The 16,830-nt window shown below is 33.3% G+C and overlaps 1 long non-coding RNA gene across 1 annotated transcript in view; it reads right to left on the reverse strand.

Annotated features, from left to right (window-relative positions):
* The window catches only part of LOC109354156, a 20,488-nt gene extending 7,892 nt beyond the window's left edge, over positions 1-12,596 (reverse strand). The window contains exons 1-2 of the long non-coding RNA XR_002108512.1: positions 12,586-12,596; positions 4,096-4,099 (exon numbers count right to left, since the gene is read on the reverse strand). This is a non-coding gene — a long non-coding RNA (uncharacterized LOC109354156). The remainder of the gene's footprint in view (positions 1-4,095; positions 4,100-12,585) is intronic.

A 16,830-nucleotide genomic window follows, 5' to 3' on the forward strand; every position in this document is an offset into this window, starting at 1 on the left:
AAGCTTGTGTGTGGTTTGATGCTGGAGATAGAGTTCAAGACTACGAGTCACTCTAGTAAAATCTGGATCTTATTCACTATGCAAAGGTTCAAGTCGGATGACACCTTTGTTTATGCACAATCTTATTGAGACCACAAATATTCTCGAATATCGTTTTTTAATTTCAAGTGGGGGATTGTTGGAACATGGTTTGTTGAAAACCATTAGTGGGAACTTTTGGGTGTGAAATATAAAAAACACCCAAGTCCCACATAGAAGAGTTTTGAAAAAACAACTCTCAAAGTCTCACATGGAAGAGTTTTGAAAAAATAAAAAATAAGCTCCCAAGTCCCCCATTGGAGAAATGAGGAACATGAAAAAAAATCTCATCTTATAAATAGAGGTTTTCTCCCTTCATTTTAACTTGCACCAAGTTGAAGGCATTTCCTCTCAACTTTTCTTTCTCCCCCCTAATATTCCGCCAATGCATTTCCGGCAAACTTCTCCCCATTTCTTTCCGTGGCACTTAAGAATTGGCACAGGCAGCCAAAGTGGAATTTCGAGAACTGACACTGGTAGTCAGTATTGTGGGTAAAGACTTGACACAGGTAGCCATATTGTGGGATTTCGAGAACTGACACTGGTAGTCAGTATTGTGGGAAGAAAATTGGCACGAGTAGCCATATTGTGGGTAATTCCGAGAATTGGCAATGGTAGCCATATTTTGGTGGGTGTACTCGAGATTGGTTCTTACAGTGTAGTAAGAATTTGATAACAGAGATCTGTGTTGTTTTATCCTGGGGACGGCGTGGTTGATAGTTTGCTTGCACATTTTGGGCAGTGCCACGAAACGTCTTAAAGAGAGCGACTTGGTCGTGACTCAGCTAGTAAGTATTATTTCGTGTCATTTAGAATTGTTGCAAGCTATGGTAACAACAGGTAGGACCTAAGTTTTTTGAAGGCAAACACAATGACTAGTAGCTCCTTCTCTATGGTCGCATAATTGGCTTAAGCTCCATCAAGTGTTTTGTTTGCATAATACATTGCATGCATATTTTTGTCCTTCTTTTGTCTCAACACTACTCCCACGACATAGTCACCAGCATCACACATCATTTCAAAGGGAAGACTCCAATCTGGTGATTGCAATACTAGTGCAATGACCAATGCCTCATTCAATCTTCAAAACGATTCTAGACAAGCAACACTAAAATCAAATGCAGTATCTTTCATTAAAAGTTTAGAAAAGGGTTTCGCAATTTTTGAAAAATATTTTATGAATTTGTGGTAAAATCTCGCATGGCCTAAGAAACTCCTAACACCTTTTATGTTAATTGGTGGTGGCATATTTTCTATTACTATAATTTTTGACATGTCCACCTCTATCCATTTTCATGAAATTAAATGTCCCAACACAATACCCTCGCGCACCATGAAGTGACATTTTTCAAAATTCGATACAAGATTCACTTCCTCACATCTCTGCAATATTTTTGTCAAATTTGTTAAACAATTATCAAATGAAAGTCCATAAACAGAAATATTTATGTGTAGCAAGCCTTTCAAGCATTTGATCAATCAATATGAGAGGGAAGTGATCTTTCCTAGTAGTGGTGCTTAATTTTCTATAATCAATGCACATTCTTCAACATATGATTGTTCTAGTTGGTGTTAATTCATTTTTCTCATTTTTGAGAATAGTCAATCGTCCCTTTTTAGGAACCAAATGAACTAGACTCACCCATTTGCTATCAGATATAGGTTATATTACCCCAACATCTAAAGGTCTTATCTTGAGGGTTGTGAGGAAGTCTTGAGCTTGCATTCAGAAATTCAATAACCTCATCCACTTCCTCATCAACGCCCGAAGTGTCACCATCTACTATGAATCTTTCTAAGGGATCCTTAGATTGCACTCTAGTTGTTTCCTCCTTCATAACTTGGTTCAGCATATCAACCCTGAAACATGAATTATCAAGAGAAGGTTGTTTAATAGATTTATCAATATCAAACTTAACTTTTTCATCTCCTATGCTTACAGAAACTTTTCCATTCTTTACATCAATTATAACACCAATATTAGCCAAAAAGGGTCTACCTAGTATGATTAAGATTTGTGAATCCTCTTCCATCTCTAGGATTACAAAATCTGTTGGAATGAAATATTTCCCAACTTTGATAGGAACATCCTCCAAGATGCCTATAGGGAATTTAACTGACCTATCCGCTAATTGAAGGGATATAATAGTGGGTTTTAGTTCACCCGCTTTCAATTTTTTGCCCACGGATAAAAGCATGAGACTCACACTTGCCCCCATGTCACATAAGGTATGATCAAAACTAGTATATCCAATTAAAGATGGGATAGAAAAACTACCAGGATCTTTTAATTTAGGAGGTAATTTATTTTGAATTAAAGCACTGCACTCCTCAGTTAAAGCAATTGTTTCATAATCCTCTAGTATTCTTCTTTTAGATAAAATATCCTTAAGAAATTTTGTGTATGCAGACATCTTCTGCAGTGCCTCGGTAAATGGTAAGTTGATATATAATTTCTTTAGAATATCCAAAAAAAATCCAAATTTCTTTTCTAATTTTTACTTTGTTACTCTTTGGGGAAAAGGATTTGGTAGTACATATGATGGTGGAGGTACATACTTAGTCACATTTTCAAAATTTTGCTCCACTTCAGGGGGTTGTGTCTCAGTATGTTCCTCTTCCACTTGTGCCTTTTTCCTAATTTGAGGAATACCACTTAGTGATTTTCCACTCCTTAATTTGACAGCTTTACAATGTTCATTATTTGGATTTTTTTCTCGCTCTCTTGGAACCATCCTCGTTTGCCTATTAGGATTACTAGCTTGTTGGGCAATTTCTGTTTCTAGCATTTTACCATAGATGGTCAAATTTTCTATTTTAGAATTCAAATCATTGAGCATGTTTGAAAAACTTTTATAAGTCATGACTTGATATTCATGAAATTTATTTGGTTACCAAGCAATTTTTCCTGACCTTCCATTAATGTTTTAAAAGTACGGTCAATATGAGAAAACCGTACCTATGGAAACCTTGTTGGAGGTTTTATGTTACCTGGCCCATCCTGAATATTCGATATATGTTATTAATTATTTATTTTAACAAAAGTTAATTTCTAGAAATGAATCGGTAATGATTTAGGCTAAATCGAAGTTGATTGTTAGTCTTTTTTTGTAAATTCCTATTTTATGATAAATATTCGTAATTTTCTGTGACGGAAAGTTTTTGGACTGTTCTCGGGCCAAAATTTGCCTAAATTCGGCTCAATAACGTGTTTTTGAGTTCCGTAGCTTAGAATCAAATTCTGATTGCACCATTGGCTTCGCAATATTATTTCGAGTCAAGATAGACATCAAGTTTGTCCAAAACACATTTCTAAATATTTTTCACTCTGAATTCGGCATTCTGAAATTCTAACCGTAATCGAAAGATTTTTAAATATCCATCTGAGTATTAGCCAATAATACTCGGGCATAATTTAAGCGGGAATGTTTCACCAAAGAAGTCACTTCACTTTCACGAGCGAAACTTGTTGGGCAAGCTAGCAAAAGTACCCATCTTTATATTAAATTCCTGCATTTTACCGTTACATCATTATTCTTTGAAAACTCTTGGCTTGCCTCCTTAAACCTGATTCAATTCCTCTTAAAAGAGTCATTTACTCTTGAAACTCTTGGTTTGCTTCTCTAAAAATTGGATCGTTGCCTTTAAAAGAACCCACCCAACTTGGAGAAACCCTTGGCATCACTTTTCTCTTTTTCTTCATTTGGATTTTCTCAAGAACATCGAGATAAACCTCCATACTTTTTCTTCATATTTTTGAAAATCTAGCCGTTCATTTCTTATAAATCAAGAACGCGAAAAATGAGTTTTTCTGAATTTAGAAATCATGTTTTGAAACCATGAAATATTGTTGTTCATGGGGCTATTTTAGTGTTTAAAATATATGCATGTGTTGATTTTGATGAAAAGAGATGATGAAGAAATCAAGGATGTTTGATATAAAATGACGCGTTGATCATTAGATTAATCCTTGTAAAAAGGTGTTGAAATGATCATGAACCAATAAGAATCGGGAACGAGACTTTCGAGGATAATGATGGTTCGGGAATATAAGTCTTAGACCGGATGGACGAGAGTCTTAGATGCTCTTGAAATAGATTAGAACAATGTATATGTTGTAGAGTTAATAAGTGAACAATTTAACTCGCGAATCATTGATTTATGTTTTGTGTATAGTTTCGAGGCGTTCGAAGTCAGATAACCAATCCACTCACATGACAGAAATCAACCGCGGTACAACCCAAGGTGACGGAGAATACATCGTGACATAGTGGTGTCTGAATATGACACTCGGATCTCCCAACTACCTCAAAAGTTGGGAGTTATTTTTATTTTTGTTAGAAACTCGTACTTAACCAAATGATTTTGTGTCTGGATTAAGTACGGATGTTTCCTTAGGTTGTATGCCACTAGAACAATATAAAATATCAAGTATTATGGTTGTTATCCATGAAGGAATGCCACTCGATAAACTAAAACACGTAGGGATCGAAAAGAACGAAGATTTTTGATAAAATAGCCCAAAAGGGCGAAGAAATAGTCCTAATAACCGGACAGCCCTCGCTTGGGCGAGGGAAAAACAGTGAATTAGGCCCCCAATTGTCGCTTGGGCGAGCCAGCCTCACTTGGGCAAGTGTTTCTCACCTAGGCGAGGGTCGGGCTGCCGTTTGGCCTGTTCTGGGCGCCCAAGCAACAGTCCTTGCCTAAGCGAGACTCATAGGGTGATTTTGACCAGTTTTTGATGGATTTTTAGCTTGGGCGACAGTCCCTTTGCTTGAGCGAGAGCCTTGTAGGGAATGAAGTCTATTTTGATGAATTGGTCGCTTACTCATTATGAATAACGAAGTGGTGGAGAGGAAAGTCTTGAGGGAGAGTTTGGGTGAGACGAGTCCCTTGTATTCCTAGATGAGGTATTCTGCTGGATCGGAAAGTTCTCAAAGTGCAAACTAGATGATCTCTAACAACCTCTCTTTGTAATCAGAATCAATGAGAGGGATGCCCAGAAAGTGTTTGATACGACATCGTCCTGAAATATATAGTTCGTCGGAACTGATCAATCATATATCTTTACGAGGAATAATTTATTTTTGGTGTGTTCAAATTGGCTTGTTGTGGGACCTGTACTCTTGGTTATTTCTGAATAGTATATTAGGAGGATATTGGTGTAAGGATGGATAAAATAAGCATAATATCATACATTGAGATCGTAGATATTGATCCTCATGAACCGAGTTACAACATCATTCATCATTGTGCATTATGTCTGTGATCTATATTGTGTATATTATACGTGTCTGTCTGGGTGTGATATTATGTGTTATGTCACGCCGTTAATGAATAATATTCATTAGATGTCTTGCTCTCTTTTCTTTTCTTTCTGTTTGTCTTTGGTTCACGTTCTCGTTCAGATTGACTATATCGCAAGGATTCGGAGCTACCGAATCTCGATGTCCAAGGAGGGGACATGGAGTAGTGATAGACACCGATATACCTACATAGGCCCTTGTATCTTAGATCTGGAGATGGTTTGTGGTAGCTCTATGATGCACTTTCCTTCACAACATGCGAACTTGGAGGCTTCTTTCACCTTACCTGCTTGGAGATTTTCACCTAATGCACCATCCATTCAGTCTGTGACTCCTCATGGACCCACGACTACTGGACTATCTACTAGGAGACGGAGTACAGACGATGTGCTCAATTCCCCACCAGGAAAGGGAGCTACTAGAGAGACGATGCCCGATCTTCAGGCAAATGTGGGAGTGGAATGTAAGTCACAGGGTTCATCCAATGAAACAGATAAGGAGGACATGGAAGCCAAAGAGGAAGATTGTGTGGAGTTAGTCTATATAGAGGACTTCATCGAGGTAGTGGACCTCTTCTCCGATTTTGAGACGGAGGAGGGCCCCAATGAGTGTTCTAGCACACCCGCTAACACCAGAGCTAGTCACTAGTGGTCATTTCCATTTCTAGTTGCCCTTGAGACGGTATCTGTGTAGGGTATTTTGGATGTTTTGGAATAAATCAGTCTATGTGTAAAGACAAGATTGTATTTCCGTTTTGTTTTCTTGTATAAATATTTTCAATTATTTCGAATAAAAAATTATTCCACGATATGTTAAGTGGCTTTAGGTTACTATTAGGTAACGACTGTTGTCTTTTCGCAATTTAGGTTACTTGACGTGATGTCCTGAAAAGGAGTCAAATGTAAATGAAGAAGTTTTACATTACAAATTTTTTTTACCCATTTTTGGGCAATATTGTTGGAGAAATTTTTGGGGCATTACAATTATTCTGTTTGTATGGTGGGTTGAATTGTTGTATGCTCCTCTTCTTATAGTCATAATAGTTACACAAGTCAGGTTGTTCATTGACCAATTCTCCATGTTCAGGTTCAATTAAGTGTTTGCATTCAGACCACTTATGACCTTTTTCTCCATATCCCTCACAAGTTGTAGTAGACCCAATAGCATTAGCATTATATTTTTCTAGCTTTCTAAACATTTGAGACATGTTCTCTAGCGTGTAAGTTACCTTCTCCATCTGATTGCCTGAATATTCTCTTCTTTGATGATGTCTCCTCTCATAGTCTCATTTTCCTATTGGTGATGATTAGAAACTACATTCTCTATGATCTTTGAAGCAGCATCAATTTCTTTGCACATAAAGGTACCACATGTTGAAGAGTCCAACAATTGTTGTGATGGAAAGTCTAGCCCACTGTAGAAGTTCTGAACCAGCATCCAAGGTGGAATATCATGATGATGGCAATCTTTAGTCAACTTATTTAATATTTCCAATGCTTCAGCAATTGACTCCCCATCCTTTTGACTGAAGTTCTGGATGAGGAGCCTATAGTGCACAATTTTGGAATGAGGCAATTATTTGTTGAGAAAAGCATCCTCCAAAGTTCATCATGTTGCTTGAATTTCAGCATTTTGATTCCTTAGCCACGTCTTAGCTCTGTCTCTAAGGGAATATGGAAACATGCAAAGATGAATGGCATCTTCAAAAGCCCCATGGATTCTTACAGTCTCAAATAATTCCAAGAATTGATCATTATGGGCATTTGGATCTTCATGAGCTCCTCCTCCAAATTGGTTTTGCATCACCATTTGCATAAGAGCATATGGCAAAGAAAAGTTTTTTGCCTCAATAGCTGGGCGGATTATTCCAGAACGTGAACTACGAGCATTAGGGGTTATGTAGTCACAAAGTGGTTTTTCATCTCGTTTAGCCATTATTTATACACGCGTACGTTTTTCTCTCGCTCTTTCTCTTTGTCGACTTCTTCTTCTATGTAAAGTCATTTTTGGCTCTAAGTAGTAATTTGAAATTTGCATAAACCAAATGGGCAACCTGTAGATGTATCAAGAAAAAGGAAAACGCGTAATACACTAGAGTAAAGTAATGAATTAATTGAGAATTAAATAAATTTTGACACAGTCCCCACGAGGATTGGAAAATTCCTTTAATTATAATAATTAATTTATCTTTAACTCAAATAAGAATTAAAAGTGAATATAGAACAATTGAGCAATTGACAATAATTATGAAAATATTAAAAATGATTAAAATCTAATTTAGGAATAGTTCCCAGGATAAGGGTTACCGCATTTACACTCGCAAATCATTGTTTTACTCTTTTTCATGAACTTTAAGTTATGAGGGTGAATTGTTCTCTGATATATGTCATCCTCTCTCGAGCTCCGACATGTGTACTCAATTGAAGTCACACCTACTCTCGTGGTACGGTTATCAATCAAATCATTTCTTTGGATATTTCTATCCAATCGTTTCATAGCAACCCAAGGTGAATTCCAGAACCCCGAGGATCCTAATACTACTCTCGTGAACGAGGATTCTAATTTGAATAATTGAATGGCAGATAGTTGGGTTCACCTCTCGGTCCTTCCCTAATGTATCTAAGAGGTGTAATTTGTTGGTCAGACAACTCACACGAATAAAACTCATTTTAACGATTCAAATCACAACATTCAATGAAATAGAAGTAAGAATAAGTATTTATTGAATGTAAAAGGGCATAGCCCCAATCCTAGAAACAAAGGGAATTACTCACTCATGATGGAGAAGAGAATACCAAATTCTAAATTAGAGAATTGTAATGTAAAGTGTAAAGTGTTTTCATCCATGAGGGAGAACCCTTATTTATCCTAATTACAAAATATTGGGCTAAGCCCAACAAAACAAATCTAAAAAATAGGAATATAATATAAAATCTATGACTTCTTTTGGCCCTTCAATTAGACTTCGCATAGCCTCAACACTGAATTCAATCTTCTTGCACCCAATCTCTACTCTTTTTGGGTTTAATCCATCCAAACTGCACAAGATAGCTAAAAATACTCGCTCAACCCCAACAAAGAGAAATAAAATCTATAAACAATCCTAAAGTCCTAATTATGTCCTAAAATGCAAGTTAAATGCAATGCAAATGTAGCATAATTTCACACTTATCACACCACTACATCAACAACCTTGTGTTAGATATTTCTTGATGATTGGTGAAATATCATTCATAGGATCTTGAATCTCATGATTCTCACACATAATATAAAACAAGAATTGAAAGTCATACATGAGTCTATGTCCTCTAATCTAAACCCTAAACTCTATAATCTAATATATTTTTTGTGAGAGTTTTGGTATGATGGTCTTCCTCAACCAAATCTTCAATTCCTTTTGGGACCTTCGTTTTCTCCTCTAATGGGGAGAGGTGAAAACTATTTGTGATTTAGTGTCTTGGGGACCATAACCGTTCCTTATGTGTTAACTTATAGGGTTCTAATTATCTCTATAGGCCAACCGTTTGGGTATCCACTTATTAAGCCCATATATGTTATCAGTTTTAGAAGTCTTATAAGTCGTTACTAATTAGATCACTTGTTTTTTAACCCCAAAATAAATAGCTGATATAATTGTATTGAATATATGATGCCCACCTTAATTAGAAAATACGAATTTCTAACAATCTCCTACTTGGGCTTCATATTTTCCCAGAAACAATTATATCACATATTCTTTAGGTGTGCATCTCTATGCTATTTATATTTAGTCTTCTCCTTAATACAATTTGGTTCGTCCCATATATCACCTATGGAACCACCGCGACTTTCATAACATTCAAGTGTGACTCGACCACGACGATCACCATATTAATGTAATTAATGACATATACCAAATGTGGATGAGTGACATGGAAACTTCATGCAATGTTATCTCAAACATATCTATTTCCAATCGGTCCTTCTTTATTCTTTAGTGGGATCAATCCAACGTCTTTAATTGCAACACAATAGTTATAATACACATGTTCAAAATAGAACAATAAACCATCAATGGTATTATGCATAAAACTGTATATAACATCCAAAGTAAATCATAAAACATATAGGCTCTCATTGAACTAAGGTATCCTAAGGAGCAACACTCATATGAGCAATATGTTCATGAAAGACTTTTGATACCAAACTCTAAGTCAGTTGGTCATCTAGCATAAAATTTGTCCATATATATTTTGTGGAAATTTGTATATTTTGAACATTTTCTTTAACAACCAGAAACTTGATGCTAATAAATTTTGAAGTTTTAGAACTCCTATTATTGTCGGAGTAAAGAACTGCGGACTTATTGTCCCAATAAATTCTCGATGGACTTTTAATACCATCAATCACACGTAAGCCGCTAACAAAATTTATGTAACCGTATGTCATGGTATAATGTTTCAAAACAAACTATGAACACTGCAATCATGGTTGAAGGAACTATGACTATCTGTTTAGCAGACTTCCAAGAGATAGCACATTCATCTAAGATAAACACATATATAGAGATGGAGTGTTTGTTGTTTAGATATCCAAAAAATCTGAATCGAGGTACCTAATGATCTCTAAATTCTCAAACATCGGATAAGTGACATGTACTCCCACAACAAATATTATGTTAGGATATCTACAAATTTGAAATACATTAGACTTCCTACTGTAGATGCATAAGGAATCTTCTGCATCTCGTATCATTCAATGTCATTTTTGGATATTGTTTGAGACTAAACTTGTCTCCCTTAGCTATAGGGGTATCCCCTCATTTACTTTCTTTCTAGCCAAATATATCTAGGACTTTATCTATATAGCTTTCTTGTGGCAACCTTAGGATACCTTGAGAGCGATCTCTTAGTATCTGAATACCTAACACAGAAGAAGCTTCCCCAAGATCTTCCATTTCGAAATTCTTCATTATAAATCTCTTGGTCTCATGCAATAGTCTCATATCACTGCTAGTAAGCAATATATCATGACATATAATACTTGGAATATAAATTTACTCCTACTGAATATGTGGTATACACAATCATCAACTTTATTTGCCTCAAAACTAATGAGGTAATAACTTGATGAAACTTGTGATTCCATTGACGAGAAGTTTGTTTCAGGCCATAGACGAATTTCTTTAATTTTCAAACCATAAACTTTGAGCCAATTGACATAAAGTTTTTTGGTTGCACCATATAAATCATTTCTTTAATGTCACCATTTAGAAACGCATTCTTAATATCCATCTGATGTAGCTCTAAATCAAAATGAGCTATTAGTGCCAATATTTTTTCTAAAAGAATCCTTTTAAGATACTAGAGAGAAGGTTTCTTTATAATCAATGCACTCTTTCTGAGGGTAGTCTTTAGCAACTAGACGAGCTTTATATTTGTCAATATTATCCTTCGAATCTCTCTTGGTTTTAAATATTTATTTGCAACTAATAGGTTTCAAACCTTTAGGTAATTCGACAATATCCCAAACGGCATTATCATGCATAGACATCATCTCATCATTCATGACATAAACCCACTTTTGAAAGTTAGAACTTTTCATGGTTTGACAGAAGTTCAATAGATCATCCTCTGCTAACTTGATGTCATCCTCATGTTCTTGAACAAATACAATACAATCATTAGGAATTGCACTTATCCTCTCTCTAGTGGATCTCCTTAATGACATTTCTACTTCTTGAGGTTCTTGAACAAATACAATACAATCATTAGGAATTGTACTTAAGGGAGAACCTCATTGTTGTCTTGTTATGATATATTGTTAGAAACAATATTTTGAACATTATCTTCTATTATCGAAAATGTTTGTTGAATAGTAATAAGCATAAGAACTTGTTCACCATTACTGACAAGTTCTTCATCAAAGACAACATTTCTTATGTTCTATTCCTTCCCAAAATCAACTTCCTCAAAAAATCTTGTATTTCCTGTCTCAACAAAAAAAGTCTCGAAGTGAGATCATAAAATTTATAGCCCTGAGAGTGTTCAGCATAGCCAATAAAATAACAGCTAATTGTTCTTGAGTCTAAATTCCTTTCTTACGGCCTCTAAGGTCATGCCTCAACTAGACAACCTCAAATGTGCAGTATTTTAAGCTTGGTCTTTTATTACTCTAAAGCTCATATATGGTTTTTTTAACTACTTTACTTAACACCTTATTAAGGATGTAATATGTGGTCTTCAAAATTCCCCAAAGAGTTCGATTTCATCGCTCAGCAACACCCTTCATGCTAGATTTTCCTAGCATAATGTATTACAGAACAATTCCACATTCTCTGAGGAAAAACACAAATAGTCATTTCACAACATCTTTATTGTTCTTTCTTTTCTTATTCTAAGATATCATAGTCAAATATGCACTTTCAGTCTTATCTCTCTGCAGCCTCTCTTTCTCTTGCACATAGTGAGATATAAACTCATTGAAAGACAATTTGTCCTCCTGAGTATTATAGCACACTTTGAATAGCCCAAAGTATGCAGGAAGCGACGTCAAAACTAAGTGCACGAGCAAGTCATCACCAAGCTTTAACTTAAGTGACTTGAGTTTTGATGCAAGATTAGACATCTCCATAATGTGCTCTCTTATGTTCCTTTTGCCTTTATACTTAATGGAGATGATTTTAGCCAAAAGGCTACTCGTCTCCGCCTTTTCATTTTTGGCAAAGTATGGTTCTATTTCTTCAAGGAACTTTTTTGCACTCTAACCCTCGGAAATAGAGCCCCGAAACGCTTCTTGAATATAGCGTTTCATGATCATTATACACATTCAGTTAGAGTGTTCCAATTTCTCAATTTTAACCTTATCGAGGATTTCCAAAGTAGAAATGGATTTCTCCACCTGAAGTGTCAGATCTAAATCCATACAACCAAGAATAATTTCAATGGCTTCCTTTATAGACCTTAAAGTTTGTCTCATTCAGCAATGAGATATTCTTAATTTGAGCAGAAATATTTGCACCATTAGTAAAAGAACAAAACAAATTGCAATCATTCTTGAAATTAAACTCACATTCAACTGTAATACTTAAATTCAAATGATAGTGGGGTACATCACGAGTTATGTAGCACAACATTAATCTTTAGTCTTTTGACAAATATATTAACTTGAAAGTGGTACACTCAATGAAGTAATCAAACATTGATAATCAGTCTTGTCAAACAATAAGTCTTTCTTTAGACTGACTTACTATTCGTATGGAAAGTCATATGGTTATCTCATATTTATTGCTACAAGTATGTTTGTAATTTAGGTCAAATAGTAATCTTCCTTTGGGCTGAACACTATTCATATAAATTGCAAAATACAATTGGCTTGATATTTCATATTAATCACTAATGATACTCTTGTTTGTAATGATCAAACATTGATTATAATGCATGTCAAATAATAAACTCTTCTTTGGACTAATTTATCATTCGCATATGAAACTTTATAGTAATCACATGTTTACCATCACATGTATGTATATAATTCGGCCAAATAATAATATTCCTTTGGGCCGATTAGTACTCGCATGGATACATATACGCACTAGAATTTGATATTTATTATGAACAATTCACACAAAAATGTCAATTTAGCAACTTCTTGTTTAATAGGTTCACTTAAACGTCAAACAATTTTATTTTCTAAAAGAATAATCATTTAGTTGAGTTTGATTCAACATAACTTTAATCCAAAACATATATTATTTATATTCACATATAAATACATATATAGATTATAGCATATTGGTAGCATTGCATCAATCTCATTACAATGACTACATTTCGAATTCTAGTGATGGTCCTTTTGGATTTTCCATAAAAAAATATTACTATTTTATACATGATTAAACATGGCATGATAAGTTATCCAAACAGAAACAATGCTTCAACAATAGTAACTACTTAATAATACAATCAGCCACCAACCAATGCAACAAAACATAAATGTTGTAACCATTTAAACAAACAACATAGGTAATATATATAAAACAAGACATGTTCACATAATAGACTCATCACAAGATACCTAGCACAACATCAATTTCTAGTCTTTGGACAGATAAATTAATTTGTAAGTGGTACTCTCAACATAATGATCAAATATTAACAATTAGTTCTGTCAAACAATAGTCTTTCTTTGGACCGACTATTATTCACATGAAAAAACTTTATAATTGTTACTTATTTATCATCACATGTATGTTATTACTTGGCCAAATTGTGTCTTCCTTTTGGCCGAACATAATTCGCATAAATAATCTCATACTCATATGTGTAATCTTAATCAATTTCTACAATAGAGGTTACTTTGGTAACATATTGCATCAATTAATTCAAAAATAATTAGCAGAGAAAAGGAAAACAATATGAGTTCATTATAAAAAAAATTATGATCTTGGAATTAAAACCTTCATATTTAATATCTTTATTATTAACAAATCTAATCCAATAATATAATTCCAAATCAAAAAATATATATTACATATATATCAACACATAAAAAAGGATAATACAAAGTAGATTCAGATTGAAAAACATAAAAAGATATATGCAAATCATTATCAATAATTCCAAATCGAATATGATCATGCATATCTTAAAACATATATGTAACACCATATATATACATTTTAACACACTAACATAGTAAAGTATATATAATTTTATTGTATATGTATAAAATAAAAACACATCTTAACATATATACCTTATACATATAGTTTAACAAATTATAAAATTATAAAATGACAAAAGTCAATGTCCAAAAGTAAAGCATTGGTGCGCATATAATATAAATGTTGCATAACAGAGTCATAAAAGTTAATGCAATATTCATGTACAGATTTGAATATATACTTCAACATATGTTACAATGATTCATAATACAAATTACTCATAATTCAAATAAGCGGAATCAAATAAAAGTTATCTTTGTATTCCTAAATACCCAATTTTCATAACCAATAGTGAAAACATAAAAAATTCCCAAATATAAAAAATTACGGTTCATAAAAAGTTGGGGGAAAACATCTTTTAATGGAGAACCATAAAATTCAAAACCTAAAGCTTTGATACCATTTGTTAGATATTTCCTGATGATTGGTGGAATATCAATCATAGAATCTTGAATCTCATAATTCTCACACATAATATAAAACAAGAATACAAAGTCATATTTAATTCATGTTTTCTGATCTAATATACATTTTCAGAGAGTTTTGGTATAATGATCTTTCTCAACCAAATCCTTAATTCATTGTGGGACATTCGTTTTTTCCTCTGATGGGGAGTGTTGAAAACTATTTGTGATTTGGTGTTTTAGGGACCATAAATGTTCCTTATGTTTTAACTTATAGGGTTCTCGTTATCCTCTATAGGCCAACCGTTTGGGTATCTACTCATTAAACTCATATTTTTTATTAATTTTAGAAGTTTTATATATTGTTAGTAATTAGATTACTTGTTTTATAACCAAAAATAAATAATTAATATAATTATATTAAATATATGATGTTTACCTTAATTATAAATTATAAATTTCTAATATCTAATCATCAATGAATCCCATGTTTTTAAGCCTTCCTTTGGTTGTTGAGAAGAAAGAAAGAGGATGAGGAGAAAGAAAAAGGTGAGAGAAAAAGTGGAATTGTGAGTTGTTTGGTTGAAGAGAAAAAATGAAAGAAAGAGAAGATAGAGAGTAAGACTTTAATTTTCCACCTATGAAATAGACAACTTTACCCTTGGCGATATTAATAATACTTTTTATTCTAAATTAAAAATAAATATTAGTTTAAAATGTTAAAAATATAATGTTAAAAGTAAATATAAAATATTATATCAATGATTAAATATATGGATTTAATTAAAGTGTCTAAAAAATGTTGAAATAAAGTTGAAATATTTAATTAAATAAATTGGTTAGTATTTAAATGTGAACTACCTTAATAGTGATAAAAACATACAAAAATAATGTTTTAGGTCCATGAGTAACTCAATATTTTGTAGGAAGATATATTTAGAGATAATAATGAATATAATAATAGTTAGATGATAATCAAAGAAATATGGCAAACATAACATGATAAAAAAGAAAGGGAAAAACATGTTAAAATAAAAAAAGATGAGGGCAAAGATGTCAAGATAAAAAAGAAAGGGGGCAAAATTGTCAAAATAAAAAACAATGCACTTAATCTTCATTTTCTTTCCACAAGGGAGAAAAAGAGTTTTCATGTGGGACCCATGCAATTTTTCCTCCCTCCTCCCTATTCACCTCTTCTACCAAATGAGAGAAATGGTCAATCTCTCTTCTCTTTCTGTCTTCCTTATCTCTTTCCTTCTTAAATCACCTCTACCAAACAAAACATAAAGGTATTGAATGTTACAAAAACGCGGAAGTTAATTAATTGCGTGTCTGCGCGTGTAATGTCTTAACTAAGTCATATTGATGAGATGGTGTACTTTAGCGTTTATTTATGCCTGTTTATGATTGACTTGCATGTATAATATGCATGTGATATGTAGAATTTGAATAACATGTGATATGATGATATTTGATATTATGAACTATACTGGATTGCATATTTGACAGGCTGTGAATTTGGAATAAGTCCAACATACAAAGGTTGCTTTGCCAAATTTTGTGGTAGCGTGGTAAGAATGGGAAATAGTTACTGAGATCAGGGCAAATAAGCCTAAATGTGGATCTCTTATCTTTATTGGTGTTACTATCGTAAAAATTAAAAAAATAAACTAATATTTTATATTATTTAATGTAATGATATTAGTAGAGTCATAAGGTGACCTGAGAGTGAAAAGATATGTAAGGTATGGAGTGTAAGAGGTTGTGAGTTCGAATCTCACCATCAATAAATAAAAAAATGAATTAAAGGTAATTTGATGATGAGGGTGAAGGAAATTGAGGGTGAAATCTCACTCATAACAGTATTACATTGAGACAAAATTCTTTTTGGGATAGAAGATTCCTATTTTATTATTAGGTGTGCTGGATCTATGAAGTAATCCTATGAAGGTAAGTGCTTACATCAGTATTGTTATCACAAAAGTTAAGAAGTTATAAAAATTAATAAGATTTTATATCACTAGCTAAATTTAATGTAAAGTATAATAAACACAAAAGTTAGTGCTAGCTACATAACACTTTCCCATAGAAGAGATCCCGCTACTAAGTAATTACTTTATAATTCAAAAGATATAGGTTGATATTTCATTAATTGTCAATTTTTAATATTTCTACAAGCATTTATAGAATTGCAAGACATAGCATGACCCTAATAAATCTATTACTCTACTCACCTAAATTTTATTAAATAACAAACAACCATATTATTTTACTCTATCTCTTCCAATTATGTTTTCAATATTTTAATCACTAAAATTATAATATTACCACCTTTATC

Source organism: Lupinus angustifolius, chromosome LG08, assembly GCF_001865875.1.
Source record: "Lupinus angustifolius cultivar Tanjil chromosome LG08, LupAngTanjil_v1.0, whole genome shotgun sequence".
Taxonomy (NCBI): Eukaryota; Viridiplantae; Streptophyta; class Magnoliopsida; order Fabales; family Fabaceae; genus Lupinus; species Lupinus angustifolius.